The sequence below is a fragment of the Microcebus murinus genome, chromosome 13 (assembly GCF_040939455.1).
Source record: "Microcebus murinus isolate Inina chromosome 13, M.murinus_Inina_mat1.0, whole genome shotgun sequence".
Classification (NCBI taxonomy): domain Eukaryota; kingdom Metazoa; phylum Chordata; class Mammalia; order Primates; family Cheirogaleidae; genus Microcebus; species Microcebus murinus.
The window spans coordinates 40659820-40682802 of NC_134116.1; the positions used below are offsets into that span (position 1 = coordinate 40659820).

The window sequence follows — 22983 nt, forward strand, 5'->3', positions numbered from 1 at the left end:
TAGGCTCTATGAAGAGAGACTCTGCAGATATTTTAGTTTCACTAAGAAATCATTTTGATTGTTGCTCGGCTTGCAAGTTCTTAATATATTCTTTAAAGTTACCATTTATACCATGAGAACCCAAATTACCACGCTGTCTGACACCATAAAATTTGATCAAGTTTTTATTTTTTCTAATTGCCACATGAAATAATACAGGGCGTGTAGGATGCCTCCAATTTATTGTTTCATCCTTGGTAGCGTAGTATCAGCTAAACTTGATTCCCTACATTAGCATGACCAAGTGAAAATATAAAGAAAACATTCAACATCATTTAGCAATTGTCTGGAAACAGGAAGCCAAACTATTATCTATAGCACAGGGCAATCCCATTGTGGAAATTTCACCCTGACTGTAACCTCTTATCTTGTTCTGCTCTTACACGCAGGTCATATTATGCACTGCTTTGTGCTAGTTTGACAAGAACTAATGTGGATGCTTAAATATTTTAAAGGCTGAACGCTTCTGAATGATAAAATACGGAGCTGATCAACCCTTCCTGTTGCGTTTGTGGTTAATGATAAAGTAATTTAATACTTTTCTCTTTTTTGGTCTATTAGTAGTTTCAACAACAAACATTAAGTCCCTTTAAGGAAAAATCTTCACATAAGGCCATGCAATGACACTTTTTAACTACAGTTGTTTTTTATTCAGCCATAAAATCTATCTTTCATAAAGAAACCCACTTACATGTCTTACTTCAGTGAAGGTTATTTGTAGACTGAAGGTCTTTTCTTGTCAAGATATGATGAATACCATGTGTGAAGACAGAAGAGCATCAGACCTGTATTAGCTGGAAAACCCACTGATCTGTGAATAACCTAAAAAAGAAAACCTGAAGATTAGCAACGTCGCTTTTAAGAATGATCCATCAAATTCAACAAGCAGATTCACAGAGATGAATCATCTGGTTCCTTTTATACCTACTATACAGTAAAGGTTATTTCCTTTCCCTACAAATAGAAGTTTGAAAATAAAGGAAAGGGAGGTTTTTGAACATCCCTTGGAATAAGTCAATAATTTTAAAGTTTTTCTGATATTTTATGTGTAAATCCTTAGTAATGACAATTAAAATAGTATAGGCAATTCATTCAGGATTGGATTCAATATTTTGGGGACTCGGTCTCCATTCTTTTGTGAGTGTGTGTTGGAGGGAGGCCAAAAGCTTCCTCAAGTGTTTCATAGCAAACTTTCATTTTATGGAAAGTTACAGTATCTGTTAAAATTATTTTTAGGAGTTTCCTACATAGCTTACATAGTACAGTTTAAATAAACAAAAATAGTTAGGTAAGTTAATATTCTGGATGCCCAACTGATTGATTAAAAGAATAAAGGATTTATAGCATATAAAAATTATACATGGATGTATAATTTTGTTATCAACAGTAAGTGCTTTGTTTTCCAATTTTTAAATTTTAAAATAGATTCAAAAGTATAGGTTTAAAATATACATTTTACAGTATAATTTTTCTCAGTTCTAAGGTGTTGTGTTTGTAGTTGTTTCATTCATTTCTTTTCACATTGAATGGATCGAATAACTTAAAAAGAGAAATTTTTAGAATTTCTTTTATGTCAATGTTTTTAATAAACAAGTCCTAGTATTATTTAAATAAAATTTATTTTTTATTAATATATAGCAGTGTTAGACAACAAAAAGAAATAATCATATTGTAATATAACTGCACACACTGAATTTTTGTGCCTTAATTCTTAAGGAAATTTTCTGGCAATATATACTTTGGTAAATAAAATTAGCCACTGGGTGATTTTTTGTTGTTGTTGTTAAGCTAGCAGTAATTTAGATTTCACATTTATTTTCTTCAAAAAATATAGATTTCATTTTAGGAGATGTCTTTTAGCGAATTTTTAACCATGCCTATTTAAATAATTAGTTTCTAACATGTCCAAACTAATGAAAAATAATTTCTACAGTGATTGAATGACAAACTTTCTTTGTGTTTAAGCAATTAATAATCATTTATGCTTTGATATGAAACATTCTGATAATGTTATTTATAACCATTTTCATTATGTAAATTAAACGGGAAAATAGAAACACCATGCGTGAGTTATAGTTTCATGAACGAGAAGTTGGTGTTGGGAAAATTTTACTGCTTGGAGTCACTCTAGGGCATTTGAAGACTTCATCTCTCATCAGATTATCTTAGAGTAATGAAGAAATAAGGAAGAGCTAAAAATCTTTATCTGAGGACTTAAAATTGATTTTGTTTTAGATGAAATTTGAGGACATGTTTTATAGAATGATGCTTTCTAAAAGTTAGATGTTAACTATTTTAGAAAACAGATTAAGCCCTGAACTTTTAAAAATTTCATTATCTAATGAGTTTCTAAAACTGAGAGTGGCAGTCTCAGTTCAAAGAGTAGGAAATGAAAACTCCTCTGATTATTAAAAGCTTAAACACTAGAAGAGGCCTTGAAGCTTTCGTCCCACCTACTAGAACAGCCATAAATCATAGGTGAATACGGGAGCAAGAACCGTCAGCGATGCTTAGATACAGAGCTGCAGCAAAGTGAAAAACAGGGAGTTTTAGAATTTAGCACCTATGTTACTCCTAAATATTATTTATTTTTAACTTGAAATAGTCATCCATTCAATTTAATAATCTTTTTTACCAATGATAAAACAAACTTTAACTAAATAAAACATGGCTTTAAATAGATGTGGCATTTATGATAGCCAAAGAGTGAAACAATTTAATTAAGCGATAATGTTCACGGGGCTGGAGCAATAAACAGCATATACAGTTGATTGCGTGCAGGAGGGAGTTGAGGGTGAAATATTTTCTTTGGAAATAGCTGTCCACAGATCCTTCCCATCCTCTTTTCTGATGGTGCAGATAAGCTGGGACTTCAGCAGAAATTTAGATATTTTCTTTTTTCATATTTCCCCTCTTCTACTGTGCATTGTGGTCATGTTTAGTAATTGACTGAATTTAAGATAGAGTTTTAGACCAAAAAATGACCATTATTTTTTATTTGAAACTGAAAATTTACTTGGCTATGTCAATGACTGCTGAGAAATTATTTTCTTATTTCTTAGATTATTTCAGGGTTTCTATTTACTGTGCTCCAAAAATGGGGCATTTTCCAAATGTTAATTGCTTTCCAATAAAACAATTTGAGTAATCTGGGGAAGTAACTAGTTTGAAAATATACCAGTAATTGATTCTAATTCCAGAAGGAAATCTAGACCATAGGCAATTGCAGAAGGAAAGAAAAGAAACCAAGTTGAATTTAACATCAAAGCACTATATCCTGATATAGTTGCAGAAGCTTATAGCAGTTAGAAGAAACTGATTAAAGTGATATTTTCAAAATCTCCCTTTAAATTTTACTTTTGGAAATTTGGATATGGTATGCTACAGATGAATATATATTTCATGGTTCAATTTTTGCTTCAAAAATGTGTATGTACACATATATGTCTAGTACAGGAAAATATATTGCAAAGATTAGAAGCCTATACACGAAAATCTTAACAGTAGTAAACATTGGCCAGTGTTTAAATTATAATTAATTTAAATTATAATTAATGTAAATGATTGAGTTAGGGGAAATTTTTATACATGTATGTGTTTTTCTATACATATTTTCAAATAAAAAATGAAAATGCACACAATAAAAAAATCTTTTGGATTTTGCCACTTCAACCACCACTAAAATGCATAAAGTTTGGATTTGAATATATTCTCACAAAACTATACTTAAATAAAAGTTAAAAATGAAGAATTAAAAATATTTGTATATTTTAAAAAACTTATTTTCTTCTAGTCTATTTAAAATTATTGATTAAATTAAAAGTAGGACTACAAATTACTAATGGATATCAAGTCAAAAGTATTTAAATGAAGCTGAAACTTTTCAATTTATTATTTTTAAACATTAATTTAAATTTTTTTGTGTAAATAGAATAACTCCAGTGTTCAATGATGATCTAGTATAGCCAATGTAAATTATTGGTATTATGCTTTATGCAAATTTAACCTAGACCTACATGTATACAAATTTAAGGACAATATGAATTTGTTAATATGACAAAATATTTTGCAGCTGCTGTGTGCAACTATTGCAAATACTGTGCCAATTCCTGAAAGCCATTAGCTTTAATACAAAGAAAAACAAGAAAAAATGGCTGCTAGGCACTACTAGGAAATAATGCTTCCAATACAAGTATCTATCATAGTCACATTATCTGAGAGGAAGAATTCAAATTAATATAAATTCTCTGTGAAGAGAAGCACCTAAGTGCTTCTTCTGCAAGTTGCAGCACAACCTACAAACACTGAGGGCATTGTTACATACTGGTCTTTTGTTTTGAAGACACTGGGCAAAGTGACACAGAAAAGCATTTCTGTGAGGCCTGTCTGAGCCATATTAGGTATGAGAACAGGGATGTATGACTGAGTTGTGCTGAACTAGTAAGTGATAGATCTTGATGATGGAGGTACCTATGTAGTTTTTGAAATACATTTAATTGTTCATGTGTGTTTGTGATACGTAGGGCCCCATAAGGCATGAGGTCCAGGTGACCTAGTCTATAGAGGTGCTGTATATGGTCTATCTCAAATTCATCAATATGTATTGAGCACCTGCTACGGCCAAGCACTAAGCTGTGGACAAAACACAAGAAAATAATTCAAATTGTGCTCCTATTGGACAGATTTTTTTAACATCTTAGGGAAGCTGTGAGGTAAGAAGTAAGCATGTGTATAAATTGTACCAGTAGCAAGCAGACCTGGCAGAGGAACTATCAAAAGATTAATTTCAGTTGGGCATGTCATGGATTCATTTATTTAAAATGGATTTTGAAGAACTGACAGGGTTTAAATAGATAAGAAGAAGAAGGCATTCTAGGAACAGATAGCAGCTTTTGAAAAGGAATGAAGGTGGCTAAATGTAGCATATGGATTGAGGGGGTGGTGAATGGATCAGCATGTTAGTCTAAGGTGTTTGTATTTTATTCTATATGTTGTAGGGAAACATTGTAAATTTTTGAGCAGAGATAGGGTAGAATCACTTGACCAATATAAGTATATACTTAATTGAAATGTTCCTGCTTGTTTAAATAATACTTATATAGTAATGGGCTTGTCAAAGCATAGAATATGGATGGACTTTGATGAAATTAAATATTTAGTGGTCACAAGTCCCTGTCTAACGCCATACTGATTTAAGTATAGGCATTTCCCAGAACAAAAGATGGATTGTAAAAGCCAGGTATTTTATTTCTTAATTGCTTAGAAGCTAGTCTCCAGTTACAGCTCTGAGCTTTAGCTGAGGTAAGAGTGTTTCAGCAAAAGTTAAATTTAATAGAATGCATTAATTCTTCCCCCTAACAACCAGAACTTAGCACAAATTTTAGAATGCATTTACAGCATGTTAAGAGGGCAGACATTTATAAAGATATAGCAAACCACCTTGCTAAGTTTTAGCTTGAAAATAGGACTATGTGCTACTATATTATAAAATAATTGACTTAGCTCTTTTCCAAGAATGGATGGCTTGTGCATTTATGAAGTAACCAATTTTATGGAGAAGATTTCAAAAGGTGTTGGCTATTTCTAATTGAGTCATATTTAGTATTTAATTCTTTAATAAGTTTTCTTTTTAGAATGAGGAAGAGAAAATGGAATCCTGGCAAGAATTATTTATTTATTTTTCTATGAGAAACATCAAATACTAGGTTAAAACTATCAGGTTATAAAAACAGAAAGAGAAATAGACATCCAGATCTAAAGAGCACAAAAGAAGATGCTAGAAAAACTTAGATAAAAGAATATGAGCTATACATTTGTTCGTTTATTTTGCACTGAAAAGAAGTTAGTTGTTTATATGTTCAAGAAATACCTAGTCACAAACATTTGTCACTCCGCCAACTTGCCTTCTGTATTGAAAATAGCTAGCTAGTGAATACTTCAGAAAAATTATTGTTAAGAATGTTCATCTGTTCAACTTAAAGAAGGCATTTGGAGACAAAGAGTTGTCTCATAAGGGAATGAGAGACATGGAGATTAAGCAATTTGGACTCTATGGCAGTAGTTCTCCCTGAACTTATAGAAGTAATTTTGTTCTGTACTACTGAAAACATCTTTTCACCAGTCTCTGTGAGAGGGAAAATTTTCAGATGGAGGGTGAGTCCAGCCATGAGTTTAATCTTGTATGTGAATGGAAGAGGACATCTGTGTCCCCGTTAGTAGGGACATCTGTGATGTATCTTGCTAAACTAAAGGGATAGAAGCATATGACAATAATAAATATTATGTGATGAATAATCATACTTAAATATAATTTTAATAATCTGCTTTTCTCATTCTAAGGTGAACTTTTGCTGCTTCACCCCTTATTTTTTAAACAGATTAATTTTCTTAATTGCTTATTCCTGAGATATTAATATTTAGTCCCTTGTCATAGCTCTTTAACTAGAGTATATAAAACTATATTGTATTCACAACCAGGAAATATTAAATGAGATCCAGACTTCAGCAAATTAGAAGACTAATTAGGAATTTATCTAATTCTATGAAAAAAAGCCATTTTTATTATTCTAGTTAAGAAAATAATTTATTCTTTAAAGAAGCTTTCATTTTAAGGCATTCATAAACACAGAAATAGTGGAATTTTAAGCAAAGTAATGATCACATTGGTCATATTATTTTTCAAATTTCTGTATAATAAAAATTTAAACATCATTTATATATATTCTACATAAAATAATTATATTATATAAGGAAAAGATATATGACTTTGGGGATATACTCATTCAAGTTGAGTATGTGTGCTACAAAAAAATCATACAAAATCTAATTTGGGTAACATGGCCTAGCTCAAACAAAACCTACATAAAGCATTAAATGAGTGGTTAATGTTAAAGTCCCATTTATAACCAACTACTACATTATAAATCATTTACCCCTAATTATTAATATAAATCAGTTGATGTGATCACTGGTTATGATATATATATAGTACATATATCCTGATTGATGTGATCACTGGTTATGTTGATGTGATCACTGGTTATGATGTATATATAGTACATATATCCTGATTCACCTGTGGTCTTCTAATTCATGACCATATATATAGACATGCCATTATATACATGCTAAATTTAAGAGAACACAAGGAACAGAGTTTAAACCAGCTTCAAAAAGACCAAGGGTTGATACCAGGCTGTACTGCTATATCATCAGAGATCTTAAAAAGTAATTGAAAACACTCACCTTGTCTTGCTATTCTGGAGGTAGACTGGCAAATTCTATAGCAATCATCAGAACATTAGACCAAAGTATGAGAGGCCATGGTGTCCCTTTGGAGACAAAGAATTTTTAGATGTTATGCATAAAACTTCAGGGTAAGTCAAGCAACCATGTGGGTCTGAAGCATGGTTTTATCTCAGTGCTATCCTGCTGTTTCCCTAGTGGTGTCACCAAAAGTCTTTATATTGATTGAGAAGGTTCCATAAAGTTTTGAATGTATGAGATCTCCCAGCCTTGAGTCATTGATATCTACCAATCCTGAGTCTAAGGTACAAAAATGCCATTAGGATAGTAAATTATAGTGGGAGATTATGGATAAAGTAGGTAAAAAGAATGGCTTCTGAAGAAGTTCATGCAACAACGTCAAATATTAATTCATTGATTGATTAGTAGTAATAGAGACACAATTAATCAGTCAGCAACCAACTGGTCAGTGGCATGGTGGTTTATTCTCCACATGCACATGATCCTCTTTGTCTCCACCTCATTTATCTAGCACACAAACGCTACAAGTTTTTAAAAAAATATATCATTCCTTAATGATGCATTTGAAGGATTAGGCTGTTCTACTCTATAGTGTTTGTTTGGTATGTTGGCTGTTTTATCGAACTGTTGTGTATTGTAATATATCTAGTCTTTCTTCTGTTTCCATTGTCTTTCTTTCTGTTCTGTAAGCTTCATAAAGATAGGAAAAAAACCCTTTCTATCTAACATCAAGGAAAGAATCAAATAAATAGCTTTATTGCTTTGAACTTTGAGATAAACTCTTGCTATCATTTAATAATAATTATTGGTGATGTGGCCCTGAGAGGATATTTATATCCTTTCCTGGAAAATATATATGCTGTTTTCTAAAGATTATGGATGAGTATATTTTGCACTATCTTGGAGAGATTTTTCTGTTCGACAATTCTACCTGAAAATGATCACGGTTAATAGAAATTCATACTTTAATTTTTCCTTCCTTCCTCTTATTTTCTGCTTATTTTTACTAGAAAGAAAAGTCAGATTTTACTTTTCTTCATAATACCTTGAACACTTTTTTGAAATAATAAATTTGCTTATTTTGGAGATCCCAAATAAGTAATTCTGTAGAGGACTAAGTTGGGATTTGCCGTTTCTCTATTGAAAACTTCCTGAGATTCTCAGGAAGAAGGGTAAGGTCAAGGGTACTATAAAAAGTTAATCTAGAGTGGTCTGAGTGGAAAAAGGCTGAAAGTGATCCTATGGTGTCAAGCATTTGAGCTATTTTTTTCCCCAAGGATAAAATGTTAGATTTTTTTGAGCCAGAAATTAGTTAAAATTCTCCTCTTCTTCCATAATTAAGTAATAATATATGACAGAACATGAGTTATTACACAATAATTCATACCTTTTGCTTTGCTAAGAATGAGGCCATAGGATGAGTGCTTGTTTAAATGCACAAGGTATGAGTTATTATGTCATAATTCACACCTTGAAATGCCATATTGTGATTATAAAATGGCCCTGTGCAAATATTATTAATTTTTTAAAGTTCAGAAATAAATTATTAAAAAATAACACATTATGACTTCAAAAGAATCTCTTTAATGTGAATTCATTAAAAATGGAATGAAAAATAAATTAGTATACACTGTACCAGAATTATATATAACCTTTCTTGATGAACTATTTTCATTGACATACTGTTGTGAAGCATAGACTCTGTAATTTGTAGCCGTTGTTGTGTAGATTGTTTTTTTCTTTAACACCCGACAAGCAATGTATTCTTATTTGGTTTTTTTCTCTCAAGGGCATAACTTTCACAGCAGCTGTAAGTCAGAGTCTTTGCAGTCAGTTTTAGTACTGTTTATTTATTTTTTATCAGGGTTACATGTACAAATCATAAAGGGCAACTCTTTTCAGCATTTGACTACTGACCACTAACTTTTGAAGCACAGACTTTCACTAGTTTCTAGAGGCCTTTTGCTGGTCTCTCTTTATTTTCCTCCCTCCTGTATTTTTCACCGGTTTCTCTTCATCTTTCTCCCCACAGGGTATGACTGGTTTCCAAAATTCTTGCCACACTTATCGTCTTTTCTGTTTAGTCCTATTTCACCAAGACATTATCAATTTCAGTGGTTCAGTCTATAGAGATAACCCCCTAATATAGCTCTATTTCTGAAATTTCACTGATATTCCAAATTACTAGTATTTCCAGTTATTATTTTATTTATTTCAGTTAATATTTCATACCTTGAAATTCAACACATCTAGAATAGACCATTGCTGGCCCCTCTTTAAACTAACTCTTCTCCCCGTTCCTTTCAGTGTAACCACAGGGGTTAGAAGACCTTCAGTCATTGTTTATTCTTTTTATCTTTTTCATCCAACTACTGAGCACCTACTTTGAGCGAGCTACTCAGTAAGGAATGAATTCAAGGTGAGTGTCCTTAAAGAACTTGGTATCTCATAAAAGAACCAATTATGCCAATAATTAAATTTAATATGAGGAAGAATGTGATACATATAATAGGGCAAATAATCACATTCAACTGCCTCCACCTGCAGTTATCACGAAAAGTTTCATGGAGAAGAGATTCTTGAAGTGGTTTTGAAGGATGAGTGAAGTTTCAGAAAGTAGGTGGGTCGCTCCAGGGCAATCAAAACCACAAAGACCTGTAGGAGAAGGTGCAGGAAGTCCTCACTGTATTAAAATTTTATGAAACTGTATCAGAACTATAAAAATGTTTGCCTGGTAATAATAAATTTGAAACACAGGAAATTATTACTCTGTATCTATACTCACCGGATCTTTACCTCATATTTTATTAATTGCTTATGTTTCACATTTTTCTCTAAATTTTCCATTTATGTGGCTTTAACACTAATTTAGGAACTCATCATTTTATTCTTAATTATTATAGCACACTTTTATCTAGTTTCATCCAATCTATTCTTTTTCTATTGTAGCCTGTATTCTGCTGCCAGATTAAGCTTCTTAAGATCCTGATTTCTTTCCATGTCTTCCATGATCATGAGATTGTGGTATCTTCCTATCACCTCCCAGTTTAAAGCTCTGTCTTTGCCTAACTATGATGAGCACTGGTGTTCGGGCTTCTCTAACATCCATCTCATCCCACCTCTCCTACCATATTTCCTATGACTCTCCAAAATACAACATCAAATGGCACTGGCCTCACAGTCCTCTGCACAAATATCCTCCTGCTTTTATGCTTTTACAAGTCCTATTTATTATTCTTCAAGTCAGCTCTCTACACCCTCTACTCTTCTATAAATTCCAGCTGAATTTGCACATTCTCTATGAAACGATCTTCAATCATTGTGACTCCCATCTTGCTCTCCTATATCAATGTTCAAACTTCTATCATACTCTCTATCAGTATAGCTTATATTATTCAATACAAATTATTTTAAAACACCCCTAAGTTTAAAGCATAGTTGGGGGTAAAGGAAAGAAACAAGAAAGAGAGAAGGACAAAAAATAGTACTGAGTGTTTCTTTTGTATCATATTCTGGTAACATTTCCAGATTCCTGAGTCTTTTTTCTTAAGGAGCTTTCAGTGTAGACATGAAAGGTCAATATACAAATCTGTGATGCAAAGGAGACAATGCTAAGTGCAGGTTACAGGTCAGGGAGTGGTGATGTCATGGAAAAAGGACACAGTGATTCTTATCGGTGTGACTAGGAATGGCTTCAGAAAGTGGCATGAACTGGGCCTAGAATGAACTGGGCCTAGGAATAGACTTTGTGTAGAAATAGGTACATGGACAATCCAGGCATGGGGAATATCACAAACAATTATGATGAGCTAGGAAAATGTGGGATGTATGTAGAGAAGAGTGATTAGTCCCATTTGGATAGATCATAGTTTAATGTCATTGATTTTTAATTGCTTCATTAGTTTGTTTCCTTATAGCTATACTAAATGCCTCTAGAAACATGGCATGCTGCATCACTTTTTAAAAATGTCCTGAAGAACATAGTACAGGCTAAGGCCATAATAGTCACTCAGTAAATGCATGTTTGATTAATTTAATTTTATTAAGTGAAAAGCTTTTTTCTAATAATATTTTGTGTTTCTATATCACTTTTATTCTTTAGATCTTTATGAAAAGTCATTTGCTCATTTGATTTTCAAATATATTTTTAAAGTTGAGAATCTTTTTAGATTTACTTTTAAAGAATATTTAGATAATGAATGGAATGGGAAATATTTAGAATTTAACACTTCAAATGAAGACATCTTTTATGTTTTATAATTCTCCAGTACTCTGATTTCTTAGACTTCAAATACTTTATGGCTACAAAATGTTTCACATTTATTCTGCTTTGTTTCGTAAACAATTATCTGGTGCCTATTTTATGCCAAGTGCTGGCATAAGAGTTGGGAGATGTAGGGGGAACTGAATCTTAGGATGATTGGTGCTGGAGAACAACCTCTGACTGAGAAAATGGCTTGTTCATTAGGTAAGAATGTGCACTGGGAATTAACAAGCACTAGTGACAATCATCATTACATTTCTCGAAGTTTAGTCCAGTCCTATTCAAAATACATACATGAAAATCAACTGGGTGCCAGCCACTGTAATGTGTAAGGCGTAACCCTTTGTCCTCAAACAATTCACAGTCTTTAAGTAAAATGACAAGTCTCTCAATGAGAGAATTGGAATTGCTCTTACCGGGTTTAATCCTGCTTCTTATTGTAAATAAGACTTAAGTTTTCCTAGACATTAAAAAAATGGTATATATTAAAAATTATTTTCTAGAATCTATACAAGGACAAAAAAGTAAACCTTTACAACCCTTGACATGTTTCATCTGGACTTACTGTGCCATCATTATTGGAATCATCTGAGTTTCATTGCTATAGTTGGAGCCTATGACAGTCATTCACAGCTTCCAAAATACATAAAAGGCACAATTCTGTGTGCATAAATTAACTGCTCCATTATCAAACTGTGGCCAGATAGCAGAATACAAAGTCAGTCCATGACATGGGGGAAAAAAAAATTCCTGACTCTTGGAACTACATTTATGGCTTAGTGAAATGAACTAACAACCCTTTCTTTATTTCAGCCACTAAAAGTGGATCCTCGCCGAATTACTTTTCCTGCCTTTAAACTCTTTCTCCAGATAAGATGATGGAGGAAGGGCAAGAGAAAATCAAAAAACAAACTTAATAACACCATACCTTCGAAGCAGCGTGATTTATAATGAGTTTGTGGGAACATTCTGAACCTATTTCATGTTGAATTACAGTCCACCTTTACAAGTGGCTGCTAAGGAAGGAGTTCATGAACATACTCCTTGTACTACTTCAATCCTCTTCCTGCTCAGCCACTAAAATTTAAAATGCGATACAAACAAAATGCATCTATAAATTTATATAGTAACTACACAAACAAATGCAAACTCATTCTTAGTAACCATAAAATTACCTTCTGTTATCTATCACTTTGTGAATTATAGTTTCATCGTTTGGAACAGCCAACAGCACAGAATTACACTGCTGCTCTTCTTACCCCTGTGTCACTGCTGTTCTCCTGGCTGGAGCAGCAATCAATAGTCTCATGGATAAACAAATGATTAAAGGCCAAGATGAACTACTGTAAATAGGGATCACATTATCTATCTTTGCTCTGAATATAATTAAAAAAAAAAATCAGTGTCTACTTTGGCGCACCTGGCTCGAATCATAATCTAATCAACATCCTTTTGTTTTCTCCAATTTCACGTTCTTAAAATCTTTAGAAAAGGCAGCTTGGTAAACAGGCACAAAATAAACAATGAAATAAAGGTAGATCAGAATGGATTTCATATTGTAGAGTATAAACTGGATACACATAACTACATAATGAAACATGAAAATTTTAGTCCCCCAAATTACTAGAGTTTTACAGCCTTTTCTAATTTAATGCTAGTTCAACATCCAAACAGTATCACTGGTTAGGTAAATATGAGATTTTGCAAAGTTTTATAAGTTTAGTAATCATATAATAATGCAGTTCAAGTGAAAGATGAAGATATATGCTTTCCACCTTTAATTCCTCATGAATATAAATAAATAGATTTTCCTTAAGTTATGGGTTATACAATATTCAATTTTCATTTTTTAGATGAGGGAAATAAATCTGAGAGTAGAAATATATTCTTAATATATTTTCTGCATGAAAATTATGATTACAAGGCTAAACTATTATTTTTTAAGTAATTATTGTTTGGTAAAATCAAATGAAGAGATAATCAGGACAACTGATGGTCATTTTACTTAAATTTTATTTTACATAAAAAAATGTTCTTATGCTATATTAGATATTGCTATGTTTTCTTAAACTCCAATGTCAACATTTAACTAGATCCATTTTTGGTTATTTATTATAACCAAATTATAATTTATAAATTATAACCAATTATATATTATACATAATATAAATATATAATTATATATAAATATATAAATTATATGTTTATATAATATAATATAATATTTAATAATTATATAATTATTATATAATAATAAATTATTATTATACAATAAAATATTTATATATAATAATATAATAATATGATATTAATATAATAATACATGTATAATAATTATATATAAATGTATAATTTATATAACATATTATATTTATATAACATATAAATTATATAAAATATATAATTTATTTATATTATTATATATTATATATAATATATTATATATTTATATATAATATATTATATAATATATAATAATATATTATAAATTATAACCAATTATATGTTATAAATTATAATTATAAACCAATTATAAATTATAACCAATTATAAATTTTGGTTATTTATTATTTGGTTATTTAGTCAAACTGGTTGCTGTAAGGGAGGAGATCTTGGAAATGCAATAAAACTGTATTGCAGAAACTAGAATTTGAATATAAGCTTAGACAAATAAAGGCAAGGAAATCTCTCAGGAAGTAGATTAAAAAGGCAAAGAAGGAAAAGATATTAGATAGAGGAGAAAACATAAAAAATCAATGTGTGAACCAATATCCAACTACTAGCACCATCAAAGATATAATAAAAGATAATTTTCTTAACAGAAGGATCAATGTCCAGTATAATGTATGAAAAAAAAAAACCTAGCTCATAATGGTGAAGTTTTCAGAACACCAAGGATACTTTGAAAGCTTCTAAAAAGAAACAAATATAAATTAAGCAACAAACATCAGATTAACATTGATGGAGTTCAGGACACACTCTCCCAAATTATGGCATCTTAGCATATTAAAGATTTTAGACTGAAGAAATTTGAGAAAACTACAAACGCATGAAAGTCACTCTCACCTTATATGACCTTTGTCCCATTAAACCAGTCATAAAGCTAGAAAGAATTATCTGACCTGCCCCTGAAGCAGGTCATAAAACCTTCATGTGAGAGGTCACTTCCCTATACCTGGAGGAAAGGAGCACTCTGTCTCTAAACACAGAGACAAGGAGAATTTGGACAAACAGGCTTTGCTAAGTTTCCTCCATTTTATTACTATTAGATCACACTCTTGGCCCTATTATATTTCTCCCCCACTCCTCATTCTTCGGCAAATCTATTATAAAAAACACTCAGGTTTAATTGTTTCTTCAGATCTTCATTTCCTTTAGATGGTTCCATGTGATGTCAAACTTCCATGAAATGAATTTGTATGCTTTTCTTGTTAATCTGTCTTTTGTTACGAGGCCCCCAGCCACTGAACCTAAAATAGGAAAAAGGAAAAGGAGTGTTTCCTCCTCTACATCATCAACTGCACATCTGTATAACTGGATGCTAGAAATTAATAGAGCTATATCTTTGAAGGCTTGAGAAATGATTTTAATCTACAATTATATACCCAGCTAGTCTCCCAATCAAATGTGAAGCTAGAAGAAAAATATTTTGAAAGGATGCAAAAGATTGATGTTTGTTTCTTTGGAAGCTACTTCAGGATAGATTGTGGGTATTTAAACCAAGGAAGAGGAAGATATAGAACACAGAGGGTGTGAAAGGGTTGACCCCTGCTATCAGTGGTACAGCAGATCCAGAGAGCAATGAGTCTAGATGGAAACAGGACTGGGGAGGAGGTTCTGGAAGAGAAATTCTGGGATAGAGGGAGAATCTCAGAGATTTAATGTTATCTTTGGGAATCTGGAACAATTTAAGAAAGGAATAAATAAATCAATACAAGAAAAAAATGCAACCTAAAATTCAGGTGTAAAACAACAAAACTAAACAAAGTGCAACAACAACAAAAAAACAATATGACAAATCTGTATACAAAAGGAAATGCAATTATAGCATACTGTTGGTTATGCGGTACATAATTTTTACATAAGTATAACAACATAGCCATTGATATTTTGTATATACAAAAAATGCTGAGAGACATAATTACACTTTACAATACAGGACACCCATGCTATCACTCTTATTAAAGGGAAATCTGAATTTGGAAGTTGAAAGGAGGAAAGGAAAGTTACAGGTTAAAAAAGTAGGTCTGGCATCCTTATCATTCTCTGGATTATGTCATGAAATTGATCTACTGGTGGAACAAAAAGTAAAGCTATTTGGATATTATTTAAAGTTATAAAAGTAACTATAAAAAGACTAAAATTTAGTGATATGGAGGAAGGGATGTAGGAATGGTATGAAGTGGTTAAATATTTCTGAATTGTAGAAGAAATAAATATTCTTCATCACTCAGTACATATCTGTTAACTGAAGGAAGGAAGGAACTAAGAAAGATAACCTGGCAGCAGAACTTGTAGTCTGCAAATAATTTTGGCATGCATGATTTCTACCCTCCACTAACAAATGAATGCCTATTTCACGCCGAGCACTGTGCTAGCAGCTGGAGCAATAAGCATAAATGACCACACTAAAATATGAGGGGAAAACATATTTAATAATTGTAATCAACATTATGAGTAACAGGATAGCAGTATGTACATATTGCTGTGGGACTACAAAGTATAAAGTGAGTGTGCTTTGTGTGGAAGAATCAGTTAAAGTTGTCTATAGCTAGAGAACCTTGAATTGAATCTTTAAGATTATCAGTATAAATTAATCTTAAAATCGTGATGTGATAGGTGAGGGTGAAGTTCAGGGAGGGCATTCCATGCATAGGAAACAGCATATGGGAGATAGCCTGCAGTGCTCATGATTGGAAGTGGCTACAACCAGTGAAAATGAGAAACTAAGGTGCAGAGAGAAATGATTGTACAATGTGAGTCAGGAGTATGGCAAGGTCATGTTTTGAATGGCCTTACCTTGTGTAGTAACAAGTGTGGATTTCCAGCCTGAGAGTGATGGGGAGTTCATGCAGGAGCTTAGGCTGTGGAGTCGTATGGTCAGTTTTGTTTTGACATTAGCCTCTGTATGGGGAGCAGATTGACTGGGATCCAATATGGCACAACAAGCATTTTGGAATTGATTTAAAGAGATTATCTTCAAATGGTCACCGGTTATCTGGTGGAGATTCAGAGAGTGAAAGAAAATAATTTTGGATGAGTAGACAAGAAGAAAGGATAAAGTATAATAAGTGAGTATGTCCATGTGGTGGAGGTTGATAACTTAGTGCAAAAAGAGATTTGTCGTCGCAGGCTCATAGAGGAGCCTAAGTAAATTCATGTATTATAATAGTAAGCCCACTGATTTCCATTAGACCAAAGTTTTTCCATAATTTGGGTCCTCACATATAAAGGATTTAAGAATAAGGGCCTCTGACGAAGTTTGCTGGATCCAGTCAATGTCACCACGCAGTTAGGGAAATGGTGAGTGGAAAGGAAGAACAATTTTATTTTAGTTCCAATTGTTAGTCTCAGGTTTTTTTTTTTTTTTCAATATTTTTTTTTTAAGAAATGAAGAAAAATATTTTAAACTTAGGGTGGTGATAAAGAGGTAGAATAAGTTTTTAAGTCATCTGAGAGTTCTAAAATCAAAATCTCAAGATAAAGGACAATGCATATCATTTCAGACTGTTCAAAAATGTTTTTTACATCCACCCTGTGAACAATGAGCCATCATTACTCCATCATAGAGATTTGCATAGTATAATCATTTGCTAATATCACTAATTTTTCATAATAACTTAGATTCACAGTCAATAAAAACTTTATTCTGCAACTCTGCCAAGGAAATTGATATTACTACTTCCAAAATTGATTTTTTTTTGACTCACGGCATCTTAACTTTTTTTTTTTTTAACTAAAGCCAGCTATTAGGCTATGTTTAGGGGACTTTCAGAAAAGAACAGAGATGAGAAGAAACACACAACTCTGTATTTAAAGTATTTTATTTCTATTTTTATTATTATTACGAAAATGTTACTTTCCTGAGGGAATTGAGTTTACATGAACACTTCTCTGGAGTCCATTTCCTGGGCCAATCAATAATGACCTCATTTGTATACAAAAGGGAATAGCTGTACATTTCAAGGATAAAATTTATGGCACCCCTGTAAAGTAAAGGGATAAGAATTTCTAACACTTTGAGACAGCAAACAGATTTATATTGAAATATTTAATTTAGCATTTGATAAGACCTCCTATTCTTACACAAACATGTATTTTCATTAAATAAAGCTTGAGATCAATCAGGAAACTAGGTCTTCTGTTATTAACATTTGAAAATTGTCTGCTCCCAAACTCTCCTAACACTATTGTTATGAGGTCAAATAGCAGGTGTCTCATTTGCAAAGAGGAACTAGAACTTGCTGGCTACGTAAAAATGAAAGTAATTTTAACTGACCCATTAGAAAGTGGCAGGAATGATTTAGCGCAATAACAAAGCAGTTGATAGCATTCTTAAATACTTTTATTCACAGAGGGTAGTTTGGGCAATGGTGTATTGCAAGCATTTCCTTTCTGAATATTTGAGTGTATCATCAAAATAACTTTCTTTTTGTCATCAAGCAATGTTCATTTATACAGGTAAATGCAACCTTTCGAGTGAAGTTGTCTATCAGAATTCAAGCAGCATGGACATTTCCACTTCTTTGTGGATGGAGTGGCTTTCCACGCATCTCTGCTTTGGCTGCATAGCTACTACATAGTTATTCTCACGTATTATCTACCCGATAATGCTTCATTTACATAGCTTTTTATATGCATGCTACAACTGCCAACATTTCAGAGTTAAAATAATATTGGCATTAAATATGAACAGAAGAAAGGGAAATTTAATATTGAGATGGAAAAAGAATGCTCTCATGTGTGATTAGAAAATGATGGGTATTTGATGAAGTGGAAAGGTGGAAAGCTATTCTGGATGCCAACTACCTGTATAGGAGCTAGCATCAATGATAGTGACATGTGATGGCAGTCTGCATCAGAAGAGAATCCCTTTGCAATTTTAATAAGTATACAGAGTAAGAAAGTCAGGATCCATTGATGAACTTAAAGAAACATTTGCTAATAACAGAGGAGCAAAGTCATTTGTTCATTTAAAACAGAGATGAGGTATCTCCACATTTTGATGATCCCTTTTTTAGAGTGTGATTTGGAAATGAGTCCCTGTGCAAAGTTAAAATAGAAAGCAAAGTGAAAACTGAAATAAATGGATAGTTATTTATTTGTGCTTTCTACCATTTTATTAGAAGCGAAATTTCTTGCTAAGTATTTATTTTCAAATTATTTGAATAATAGGAAATGGTAAAGCAACTTCAAGTCTGGGGTAAGTTCCAATTTCATTTTCTTTGGAAATTTCACTTTGGAAGAATAAATGTAAAGATACATGAAACTGAGGCAAGCCACTTTCAATTCAGTTTTATGTAAATTCTGTTACATGGCAACAACAGTAAATGATCAAGGCAACCTTTCTTACAGAGCAGGATCTGAGAAGGTTACATAGAGTCTGCCTTTTAGAACAAGAAACTATAGAAAGGGAAGCTGTACTTGTGCAATTAAAGATTGCGGGTGTTTGTTGAAGAAATTATCACAAAGCTTAGTAAGATGTTGAAAGTGGGAAACAGGTTTCTGTTATTACTAAATATCTCATATGTGAGAATATATATATATATATATATATATATATATATATATATATATATATATATATATCCTACTTGACCAGAGTGTCAGAAATGAAAATCTGACAGCCTTTTGGAATGTGAATTTGGACTTTCTTTCTTTTTTTTTTTTGGTTGAAGATTCTAAAGGCAATAGATATTGTGAAGGATTTATCTGTTTGACTTTTTACAATATTAATTTGTTTAAATTAATCAGTAAAGCATTTATTCTTTTAAAAGTTGAACAATTTAGAAAAGCATGATGAAGTAAATAAATGTCACCATAGAATTAGATAAATACCTAATGTGACTATTTCATAAATTCAAGATAGTGTTTTCAGATGAAAGACTTCATAGTTTATAATTTTCACAGGTATCACATTATATTACAAATGGAATTAATCAGAATTCACATTGTGACTATAATTTGAATTTGTGATGCTTTTCCTTCCATTCTTAACACTTTTTATATAATTTCTATTGTACAGGTTTGTGTTGAAGTACTTAATTTAGCATTTGATAAGATCCTACAGAGTAGTTAGGACAGATTTTATATGATTTTTATCCTGAATATTTAAAAAATAAACTGAAAAAATTTATATTAGATTTAAATTGTCTAGCAATTTAATCTGAGAAAATGAATACACTGAAACAAAAACCTAGTAATACTAACACAAAATATTCTAGACATTATGGAGGGGCTATCCCACAAACAAAATCACTTTTTATTATTTTTAGAAAACTGTAGACCAATGAAACCTACTTTACTTCCCCCTTTAACAAGTCTTTACTTCAGGATCATAATGTTTTATTATTAAAATGCTTTTTGTACTTGCATTTACAGTTCATTAACAGAACTGTTCTTTTGTTCCTCTAGTTTGCCAAGCACATTAATTGCACAAGGGCTTATAGTGAGAAAATATTTTACATTGAAAGACTAAGGCGGCAAAGTTGCAACTCAAGAGGAACTGAATTTTAAAAATATCGTCCTGCTTGTATATTTCCTTTAAAAGCTTCTATTTTGTACCTGGGACCAATTTGGACTCCATTTTAGTATATCTCTTAGATTAACAAACCCTAGTCAACTATTTTTTTTTTTAATTTTTAAAATTTATTTATTTATTTTTTTCATTTTACCACTAGATCACCAGGGACATAGTCAATTATTTTAGGAAGGGACACAAATTCCTTTTCTAATCAGTGTGGCTCAGGTTTTGCTGGTTGGAACAAATGAGCACTGGATCCTGATCAGTACAAGGAGGTCCTCTCTAGAGGGAGAACTGAGTATCTGTTTGGGGATCTAGCAATGATGAGCAACTCAATCTGATTGCCCTCCTTGTCTGAAGCCCTGTTTGGGTGGCCCCGTGCTATTGTGCAGGCACCATTAGTGTGCTTGGACAGACAGATGGATTTCTCAGCCATCAGTCCCTCCCCTCTGCTCTGTGGGAAGTGCTCCCCTTGCCTAGCTTGAATCTGGCCCAGCAGGTAGAGTGTTGTCTTGGATGATCCTGAAGCCACACACACCCAGCTGGCTTATCACCTCTTTGCAATAACATTTGCAGTAAGACATCAGTGAGGACTAAGTTCTATGGACAAAGTGCATGTTGATTTCCTTCTCTAGTGATTTACATGCTTTTATGTGCTCTCTCACAGAGCCTGAAAGAAAAACCATGAGGAGAAAAGGTTAAAAGTTTGGTTGGGCTGGTATGAGACATAAGAGAGTGTTCATTGTGAGAATGGAGGGATAGAGAAAAGCAGGGTGGCTGGCTCTGGTCAGAGGGGCCACATTTCACCTCTTGGCAAAGCGTTCGTTTTCCCAGTTTTCTAAAGCAGATTGACTTTTTGCATTACTGATGCTTGCCCCAGAGGGCATTGGTCATTGCTGACTTAAAGATGAGACCCTTCAGACTTTATTGCACCTGAGTGTGTGCCAGGAGCTAAGACTGTTCACCGTTCTTCCCTTTCTTGGCATCTTAGCCAGGAAGGGCCAAGCCTGGTCAGACAGGAGAGAAATAAAGAGGTTCTTTTGCTCTATGGTATGATACAGCTGAGGGGTAGCCTTTGGGATTGTCTCTCTTCCTCCCTTTGCTCTCCTCAGTTCAAGTTGGAGAATGTAGTCCTCAAGTTCACATAAGGACTTAAAAAAGCAGATTATTTCAAGGTAAGAGTCACAGAAAAGGGAAAGGAATAAATATGTCTTCTGGACTCAACTAAAACACAAATTACAAGGACAGGAAACTATATGTCTTTGTCTCTATCCATCTTTCTTGAATTGTATATCTATAATTGTTATCTTTTTCAAAAGTCAAACTTATACTGGACAAACATAAGATACACTTACTCGAAGCAAGAAATGAGAGGTGAGTCTGTTTGTGGGGGTAGAGAGTACTTTAAGATAAGGGGAAGGAATTTGAACTAGGTACTTAATCAATGCAATCTCTTTTGAAAATTACTACTACTTAAACAACTTTATATAACCATGAATGCAAAAGCAGAAGAAAAGACTGGCCAGTAAAAGAAAGAATGGTATTATATTTTTCTGAGGCAGCAAGGCATTGTGGGTAGGAGCGTGAACTCGGGAGCTTTTGAGTTGCAGCTTTGCCACTACCTGGCTGTGAGATCGTGAGCAAGTTACTGAACCTCTCTGTGCTTCAGTTTCCTTATCTGTACAATGAGAATGATGATGATAGTGCATATCTCATAGATTTGTGAAGATTAGAAATATTGTATATGGAAAGTACTTATAACATAGAAAGCATCATAAAGCATTATTGAACACAAGGTTTTAACTAGAGGTTAGGTTTATAGTGAAGTCATGTTAATCTTATCTGCAGGAATTTGTTTACTGAAGGATAGGAACTGTGGAGAGTAAATTTCAGGTGTAAGTTAAGGGTCAGTGTAACTGCCTTTATGTCTTTAATTGTGCTCCATCTCCTAACAGTAGCTCAAGTACCATAGTATTATCTGTCCTTATCAACATATGGAATACTCTAACACAGGTAAGCTTGTCAGAAGAGAGACAACTTAGCTATTTACCTGATAATAGAAAAGCCTAAGAAAATTTAAATTTGATTTACACATCATCGATTATATTTTCTCCTAATTGTTGAGTGTAAAAATTAAATATAGTTAGAAATCAGGCATTCAAGTCCTAACCACCAGTCTGACAAGGACTTTTGGAGAACTATGTTGCTAGCTCTCCCGAATCTTTTCCACATACATAACCTTCAATGTCTAGTATTTATTAAAGGTCATACAATATAGGTCAAATTATTTTTACAAATCATTTTAAGATGATATAAGAAGAGGAACACACAGCACATGACACTCAAAATATGATCACCCAATGCAGAAATGTGTATCACTGCCACTTAGATATTTCAGCCATCTTCTACTAGTTTTAGAAATGCTGTTAATATGTGCATGGCTAAACATATATTTAGTATTCTGGAGATGAAGTCAAAGTACACTTTGCCCTTAAGGGGGGAGATGACAATCAGAGTACAAAGGGAATATTGCATAAGAAGAATACGTGTTTGACTTTTGAAGGCCACACTGTCCCAAAAGAAGATTAGGCAGCTTTTGACTGTCTTTTGTTTACAGAATCAGGGATAAGACTACAAATTACCAAATAAGCTCCCCGAAGAGTACTGAAAA

General features: G+C 32.7%; 1 long non-coding RNA gene across 2 annotated transcripts in view; it reads right to left on the bottom strand.

The window, feature by feature from the left end:
• LOC142874960 (uncharacterized) overlaps nt 1–22983 on the bottom strand; it is a 64376-nt gene that overhangs the window by 15881 nt on the left and 25512 nt on the right. The window contains exons 3-5 of one of the 2 annotated variants that reach the window (XR_012922545.1): nt 7285–7370; nt 731–861; nt 178–265 (exon numbers count right to left, since the gene is read on the bottom strand). This is a non-coding gene — a long non-coding RNA (uncharacterized LOC142874960). Of the gene's footprint in view, nt 1–177; nt 266–730; nt 862–7284; nt 7371–22983 lie in introns of those variants that run through there. The other variant, XR_012922546.1, reaches the window with a different exon arrangement.